At 39.4% G+C, this 9,507-nt stretch overlaps 1 long non-coding RNA gene across 1 annotated transcript; it reads left to right on the top strand.

Moving 5' to 3' along the window:
- Positions 1 to 332: 332 nt before the first annotated feature.
- On the top strand, positions 333 to 2,677 carry LOC128103289 (uncharacterized). Its single transcript, XR_008215664.1, has 2 exons — positions 333 to 507; positions 1,824 to 2,677. It is a non-coding gene; the product is annotated as an uncharacterized LOC128103289 (long non-coding RNA).
- Positions 2,678 to 9,507: the final 6,830 nt, after the last annotated feature.

A 9,507-nucleotide genomic window follows, 5' to 3' on the forward strand; every position in this document is an offset into this window, starting at 1 on the left:
AACTCAATCTAAACTACATAAAAATGTTAATGTGGTATTATAATACATTCATGTATGTGGGATGACTCATCCCTAACGGGCTTGAGGGCCAACCGGCCCAAACAAGTAAAAAAGATACTTTCCGAGAGCCAGCCTGGGTCTGCCTAAAGGTCTTAGCAACAGCAGCTGAAACATGATCTGGAGATGACCTGGACCAATGAGAGACAGCCAAGTCACACCAACAGATGCATATTTATCAGACCTCCCCCACCCCCCACCCCCCACCCCCCGGGGTGGGGTAGAGGGTATATAAGGATTGCTTCTTCCTGAATAAACTGAGCTTGTTGTTTCGACATTCTCCCAGAGTCTGTGTGGTTTGACTCTGTGCCTACTTGGCCCCCACCCCCAAAGGGAACAATAGCAAAGGACCCTGCTGCATCTGGTGCCGAAAACCAGGACATTTGGTACTTGAACGGGGTCTGTCTCCCTTTATGCTGGTTGAGAAGCCCCCTTGAGCGGTATATTTCGGTGAGTCGGCTCCTCTACGTTGTGTAAATTTGGTCCCTTCAGCAGGTAAATGCTGGGACCCCCACTTTCTCCTTTTTGTTTGTCTTGTTTGTAAGTCTGTACAGTAGGGTGGCACATAATTTTGTTCAGGCTTGCCTAGTGTTTCCATATAAGGGCTGGTCCCTCAGGAAACAAGAGCCACCATCTGACTATTTTTAGTTGTATATGTGTATGTATGTGTATGTGTATGTATGTATGTATATGTGTGTGTGTGTATGTGTGTGTTTGTGAATGCATGTGTGTGCTTATGGGTTGTGATGCCTGGAGAGATGGATCAGCAGTTAATAGTGTTTGCTCCATAGATCTTTTCAGAGAACGTGTGGGAACCTGATCTGTGGATAAGAATTCTGTTCCTGGCTAGAAAAGGGGTAGTGGCCTCAAGAGTAACTCTCCAGTTGTTTGTTATGCCCATTTTGTTGTCTATAATCACAGGCCTAAAGTCATCCTCTACTGAGGAGGTCATTAAAACCCACAATAAGCACTACCAGAAACAATGTAACACTAACTTATCTATTGCCTTCATTCCATCCATGACTGATATTTCCTCTGCCTCTGCTGACAAGGAGAGGCATGCGAATAGGCATAAAGTGAAAGAAAGGGATGGAAAGAGAGAGGAAACGCTTGCTGCAGCACCCCAGCCTACACTGACAGCCCCTCTCTTTATTTCCCCCATGCCTCAAGTGGCTACCCCCTCAGTATCCACAGAGTGATTTGCCTGGATGTCTGCCTGCCGAGCCAGCTGCTCTGCATACCTCCCAGCCTGTTCTACCTATGGTGCCGCACATGCCCACCATGGCATTTCCAGTTAATGTGGGCCCTGATGTGGCTAACCAGCCATGGATACCTACCCCTCTTGCAGACCTGTCTTTGGTCCGTAAGGCTGCTAATGAATCAGGTCCTGACTCAACATATTTTGAGCAAGTCCTACGGCAATGGGCAATGCATTTACAGACGTATTATGACTGGCACCATTTGACGAAGGCTGTGTTGGAGCCTGCAGTCTTCCTTAATTGGCAACCTGCCTATGATGACCAGGCCGAGGCTCAAGCTCATTTTAATATACAGTACAACATCGCTCTTTCTCTTGAGATGCTCATGGGCTGAGGACCATATGCTAACCCTATCATACAAGCCCAAATTGGACAACACACTTACTTTACTTGCCTTGGGAGACACCATTGCTCTTGGTGCATTGAAGGGATCTCATCACCCTTTAGTAGCAACACTCTGTTCCCAAACCCAGAGAGAGGAGAGGATATGCTTGCATTTTCCCCCAGAATACCACCACACTGATATGGATACCCTCCAGAGATGTGCGTCTGGCAACAGACCAAGAGACTTTGGCCAAAGAAGCTTCAGAGGGGTAATGTATGATTTGCCCTGCTGCCGTGGCATTAGTGAAGATCATTTCATCGCTGGCATGTGACCCTAGATATTAAGCAATTGCCTCACCCCCTACAAGGTCGATTATACATCACCAGAAGGACTTCGATTGGTGCAATAAAAATGACTGGGGTTCCATCCATGTCCTTGAGATTGAAATTTTTGACTAATCCTCTCTTGTTCAGATATCTTCTGCAACAGGTTCACCAACAGAAGGCGGCCACAAAGGCGACCCTACAGGTTTTATTGGCTCTCAGATACCTCGATCAAAGTCCTCCTGGAGAGATAATGCACATATGGCTCACTGAGATACAGAAGGCTACTTCCTAAAGCCCACCACCCAGACAGCTCTCCAGGATTGATGTTCTTTCAGGGCTGGTAGTCAATGATGGATACGAGCTTGTTTGGCAAGACAATCTAAGATAGGCACAGTCCATTATGCTGAGCTCTCCTGAGGTGGGGTCAACAAGGTTAGGGCAATGCACCCTGGCTCCCACTGAGCATGTCCTATAAAATAATAAAAAGGGCCCAAACAAGTAAAAAAGATACTTTCTGAGAGCCAGTATGGGTCTGCCTGATGGTCTTAGCAACAGCCCCTGAAACATGATCTGGAAATGACCTTGACCAATGAGAGACAGCCAAGTCACACCAACAGATGCATATTCATCAGACCTCTCCCCAGGGTGGGGTGGAGGGTATATAAGGCTTGCTTCTTCCTGAATAAACTGAGCTTGTTGTTTCAACCTTCTGCCAGAGTCTGTGTGGTTTGACTCTGTGCCTACTTGGCCCCCACCCCCAAAGGAAACAACAGCAAAGGACCCTGCTACACATGCATTCTGAGATGTATATTGAATGTTTTGTTTTTCATATGCTGGCATAATTTTCCATTTTCCCACTTCAATTCTTAATGTACCAACCATGTGTCATTGACTTTGTTGGAGAAATCTCAGGGAAGGAGATTAGACAAGTCTCTATGGTTGAATGATGAACAATGTATATTATAAAACTATATATATATACACATATATATATACATATATACACACACACACACATATATATATATGTGTGTGTGTGTGTGTGTGTGTGTGTGTGTGTGTGTATGTGTGTATATATATAAAACAAAGCATTGCTCAGTCTGAAAAATGAAAGAAATTAAGAATTTGGGAGATGGACCAGTCAGTAAAGTGCTAACATCACAAGCATGTGGACCTGAGTTTGGATCCTCAATTACATGTTAAAGATCTCAGCATGGTGGCACATGTCTTTAATCCCAGTGCTGGGGAGGCAGAGACAGGAGCCACTAGTTGGTTAGTCTTGCTGAATCAGTTTGTTCCATGTTCAGTGAGAGTTGCTGTCTCATAATAATAAGATGGAGAGTGATTATGGAAGATACCTGATGTTGATTTCTGGTGAACATGCACACACATGTGCACTCATATACATATATACACAAATGAATAAAATTCTTCTATATGCTACAGCATGAGTAGACACCAAGAACTAGGAAGCCAGATTCCAAGTGACAAGTGTTACATGATTCCACTTATTTTTGGTCTGTACAACAGTCAACTACACAAAATGTGAAAACAGAGTAGTTACCTGGGAACACTGTGAGAATGGAGGCTGTGTAATGAATAGAGGTTTACTCTGAGTTGTAGATATGGATGACAGTGTCAGTTGCTTGATGATATCAATGTTCCTTTGTTGTGGAATATTAGTTTGAAATGTGTTACATAAATTTATGCTGTGGAATATTTGTTTAATGTAAAGATGTGTTTCATTCTTTTATGTTGCACCTGTTTAACTCTGTAAAGCTGTGTTACTGTGCCTGTCTAAAACACCTGATTGGTCTAATAAAGAGCTGAACAGCCAATAGCTAGGCAGGAGAGAGAAACAGGTGGAGCTGTCAGAGAGAGGGAATAAATAGGAAGAGAAATATAGGCTCTAGAGAAGAAGGAGGAGCAAGAAAAGGAGGAGAGGAGGGCACCAGGGGCCAGCCACCCAGCAAGCCACAGAGTAAGAAGTAACAAAGGTACATAGAATAGAGAAAGATAAAAGCCCAGAGGCAAAAAGTAGATGGGATAATTTAAGTTAAGAAAAGCTGGCTAGAAACAAGCCAACAAGGCTGGGCATTCATAGGTAAGAATAAGTCTCTGCATATTTATTTGGGAGCTGGGTGGTGGGCCTCCAAAGAGAAAAAACAAAAACTCCATTTTTTTTTTCCTGATTTTTCAAGATACAGGTTCTCTGAGTACCAGCCCTGGCTTCCTGGAACTAGCTCTGGAGACCAGGCTGGCCCCAAACTCACAGAGATCTGCCTGCCTCTGCCTCCTGAGTGCTAGGATTAAAGGTGCGTGCCACCACTACCCAGCTGATATCAATTTTCTTATGGCCACTAAATTATGTCATTAAAATTGGCTAGGATGGTAAATTTTATGATGTGTATCTTTTAACATAAAGAAGCAAGAAGTAGGTAGAGAACTTCAACATTGTTGTTCCATTTGGGATCTTTAGTGGTTTGGTTATAAAATGTCCCTCAAAGGCTTATGTGCTTTACAGTTATTTATGGCATTTTTTTTAGGTATTAGAGACATTAAGAGATGAAGGCTACTTGGAGGAAGTAAGTTACACCATGAGGTGTCATTTTATTTCATCCTCTTATTCCCACTGCTGTGAGATTAGATACTTTACTCCAGCCTTATCTGCTGTGATATTATTCTGCCTTCCTGTGGCTGATAAGTACAAGGCCCAGCTGAACATGGATGAATTTGTTATAGCAAGGGGAATGGTGATTAACAAGGGATCTTGGGGGCCCTCAGGAACGTTGTGAAATTCAACTAAAAAGGAGTATGAGGAACCACAGAAGGAGCTAAGATCAAAATAAGGTCAGCATTATCATATCTTTTATCTAATGAGATTAATCACTTTAATGAATCATTTTTGTGAATGTATATGAATTCACATGTAAAAACTCTTTAAGGTGGTTCTGCTGCCAATTATAAATGTTCAGATTGACTTGATATGCCCTTTATCTATTTACTTACTGAAAACTGCTAATCAATAACATTTTGAAGTTTTATTAGGACACTTTCTTCAAAAGTCAAGTTATAAAATAAAGCTATTAAATTTAAGTTAACTTATTTGCTAAGATATCTAAGAACCTAAAATTCAACATCTATTACAGAACTTACCTTTATTTTACAAATTAAAAAGTAACAACTACCTATTTAAAATTATGCACAGGGGGCTGAGTAGTAGCTGGCGGTCTGATGGTTTTATGAGAGCCAGTATATGTGAGGTTAATCAGCTCAAACATCGGTATACATTTTGCTATCATATATATTAAAATCATAAACCCAGTCACACAAGATCTAGAAGAGAATAAGCATTTCTTTTTTAAGTCACAACACATTTACTTAAATGCAAAGGTTATACCCATGTAATATAATTTTCTTCTCCCATATTTTTAAAACAAGATATTTAGAAATTTATAAAACATGTATTTTACCTTGTGAAGCTAATTCTTCTAACTGCCTTTATTTTGGGTACAAACAAGATTTGTGTGAAAGTGGAGAGGATTCAGAAAAAAAAAGTAGTTACTCAAAACTGTTGCAAGCCAGACTACACACACTTCCTTATTCATGCACTTACTAACATGCTATAACCAGAATAGTGTGACACTAGATATGAGGAGGCTAGAACTGAAAATCCAGCAACAAGTTTGTGTCTCTCATCAGGTCATTGCCATCCACACCCAGATCATTCATTGAGAAAGCTATTTTCTTCAACATATGAATGAAACAACGTATAATCCTATGCAAAAAGTGATTTTGACCTCTTCCTTTATATCTCATCGAAAACTACATATTCGTCTAAATGGAAAAGATAAATTTAGGAAATAGTAAAAATGGGTGTAAATCTGAATGAGCACAAATTTCTTTTTTTCCTGTTTCTCATAGGTATGTGTGTGTGGTGGTGTATGTACATGTGTTTGCACTTGCACACATGTGTGCATGTGTGTGTGTGTGCATGCGTGCACGTGTGTTGGTGCAGATGTCTATGGAGGCACTGAAGTTAACCCTGAGTCTTCCTTAGCACTGTACTTTATCTAATCAGGCAGAGGCCCTACCTAGAATACAGAGCTTGCCAATGCAACAGCTAAAATTGCTAGTCTAACTACCTAACTTGCTCTGGAGATTCCCCAGTCTCCGAAATACAGGTCAGTCATCACACACACCTTTCATGTAAACGTGTTCTGGAGACCCAAACTTTTATCCAGATCCTCCCTTTTGTGGATCAAACATTTTAACCAATGAACTATTTCTTCATCCCTATGGATTTCAAATGAATGATATCCAAAGTAGAATCAAGAATAACAACATATATATTAATCTCATGAACATACAAAATGTGTATCAAAGAACACTACAAATAAGTGTAATGACATGCAGAGAGAAAATGCTTGCAAATCATATAAATGATAAAGGCCTATCTTCTATAGCATAAGCTAAACTTATAACAACACAGAGAAGATAGTACAAAGGGAAAGACAGACATGGACTACTCTTCACAAAAAAAATAAAACCATGCCTAGGAAGCTGAGAAAAAGATGCTCAGCATCATTCGTCTTAAGAGAGATGCCAATCAAAACAACAGTGAATTCTACATCACACATTCTGGGATGCCACCAACTTAAAAAGGGGGATTGAAAAATGGCAAGATGGATCAGTAGGTAAAGTCATCTACCATGCAAGCCTGGCAAAATGAGTTTAATCCTTGTAACTCAAGTAAACAAGAGAACAGATTCTACTAAATCATCTTCTGACCCGCAAACATGCACACCACCTCATATTCATCATGCACAATACACAAAAAAACAAGGAAAGAAACATACAAATAAATAAAAATAAGGATATAACAAGGAGAAATTATAGTTTCCCCATGCTATTTAGAATGTGAAAAGTTGTCACTGCTTTGGAAAAGAGTTTGTCATTTGCTTACAAAGTTAAATGTGAGATAGCCAGAGTGCCTAGTGCGTTATACCCACACAAATTGTCTAATTGTAAAAACTGTGATCCAAATAACTGATGTACGTTAAGTGTTATCCAGTTTCCATTCCATGGAATACTATTTTGAAATCAAAAGCAATAGACTCAGATACATGTATACCACATGTAGCTGGACCGTGAAAACATTATGCTAAGTGGAAGAATTCCTATACAAAAGTTCATAGATGGTTCTGTTCACAGAATTGTCCCCAGACATCTGTCCACAACACCCCAGAGACAGTAGACTAGTGTTCTCTAGGGCTGGGGTTTGGGGGAGGAGGATGCAATTGACTATTAATGGGCACTGGGTGATGAAAACCATCTGGAATTAGATGATAGTTTTGGTTCTACAACCTTGGAATAAGTTAAAACCCACTGATTTGTGTATTTTAAAGAGGATAATTCTTAAGCTATGTGAATTAGGCCTTAAAAATTCATAGACATGAAAGCAAAAATAAAAATTGGAAGAAAGGAAATAAAGGTGAGAAAAATACAGGGTGAGCCACAGGGCTGAGTTCTGTCAGAGGCTCTGCTTCTGTGACTCAGAGCACACTAGGAGCAAGTGCAGAGCCCTGTGACATGTGGTGGCAGTTGAGACTTCCACTAGGGCTTCTGTAGGAGTGCAGCTTCTCATGAGGTTAACATTCAAGAAACAAGTTTCCCGTACTGCAGATATTTGTCATTAGTTCAGAAAAATCCAGATAACTGGATAACAATGAACTTGTTGGCCCCTCCCACTGTGTTGTTATTTATGCACTATGCATAACTCTTTAACATGGTTATTTCATTTCATAACTCACTAACTATTTGACAGGCATTTTTTTCCAAAAATGCAATCACTATTTCATCTTTGATTCTAATAATTTTAAATAAGGTGTATGTTTCCATTTTGTACTGTTTCTCACCCTACACCTTTAAACAGTGGTCTATTCCATTTTGTTCATTTCCTTATTGCTATTTAAGCTGCTCATTTTGTATACTGCTATTTATTGGCCAATAAATCTTAAATTTTTAAGATTCAGAAAGCTATAAATATATGCTATGTTAATATATTATTTCACAAAAATGTGCCAAATATAAGTATGTTGTTAATTTCATCTAAATAGTAAAGGTAACATGCATATAAGGCTGGGCATGTAGTGAGTATTCTGGTATGTTCTATCATGTTCTATCAACAAAGAGTAATTTTCAGCTTCTAGGTAAATTTTTATATGCTTGTTGAATTTGAAATGCTCCATTCATAAAATTTACTGCTTAAAACTATAAAAAAAATACAGAAAGCTGAAACACCACCAACTGTACAATAAAAGTCAAGTTGACTTTGAGAGCAGGTCAGCCAAGATGAACACATGAGTCTTGTAATTGTGGAGCAGAGGTCAGAAAATTGGCCCTATCAAGTAGGAGGAAGAGGAAATGCCACTGACCTAAGGGGAGGTCAGAGCATAAGACTGCATAAATACCCACTAGCTGTGTCCCTTCATCAGAAGGCAATTGTAGGACCCTTCAACAAATAATGTTAAATGGACACAAATTATTTCCGGAGAATGGTTTTAAGGAGTGCAATAAATGCAGATACTCAGCCTACACTGCATCTCAAGTTTTGTTTTTAAACCATATGTGTATGATATTTTCTTAGGGATTCTTTCAGCCAAATTTCAACTTAGGACAGCTCTTAGGAAAAAAAGCTAGAATTGGGGAAAGGATAGGAGATTAACTGAAAGAGTCCTTATTCAGATATAGTCTGTTCATAGCTGTAACTATAATTATATGTATACATACACATACAGTAAGTATGACATATATATATATGTCATACTATATATATATATATATATATATATATATAAAGGTTTCAGGGCTAGGGATGTAGCTCAGTTGATGGGATGCTTTGCATTGTGTGCACAAAGTCCTGGACTTTATCTACAACCACATAAGCCTGCAGTACAGTACTCTGGAGACAGAAGCAGTTGGATCATAAGTTCAAGGCCATCCTCAGCTACATAGGGAATTCATGGTCAGCTGCAAGAAAACCTTTCTAAAAATGAAAACAAAATAAACAACCCCTGAAGGTTAATGTAGATAAGGTGTTTTCAAAGGTTTGAAATCTGGAGAGATGATATCTCAGTTCTATCTGGTGTCTAATCAAAGTTCTATGTGGTTAATGATGCCGATGTATCATCTTCAAGGAAAAAGTGACCTGTGGATTCTAGGTCTGAGCCTTAAACAAAAACAAGGACTAATCATTTGTACTTTCTAATTTGTCCCTTGGGAAATTAGCTTCAAGTAACCCAGTGGGTAAGAGATGTCTGTGTCTTCTCTGTAACTTTAGTCGTTAGAAACAAACTCCAATATTACAACACCTCTCTCATGTCTGTGGAAGATAATGAAACTTTTCCCTACAAAGTTTGTTTCTTAGTTGGTCACCAAAAAGTGAAACTCACACTTGTACAGTGGTGAAACATTTAGGGCAGATCCAACAACCAAGGACAAACAATATATCTCCTTTAATTAGCCAGAGTTATATGTG

Source organism: Peromyscus californicus, unplaced genomic scaffold, assembly GCF_007827085.1.
Source record: "Peromyscus californicus insignis strain IS unplaced genomic scaffold, ASM782708v3 Scaffold_8__1_contigs__length_139910024, whole genome shotgun sequence".
NCBI lineage: Eukaryota > Metazoa > Chordata > Mammalia > Rodentia > Cricetidae > Peromyscus > Peromyscus californicus.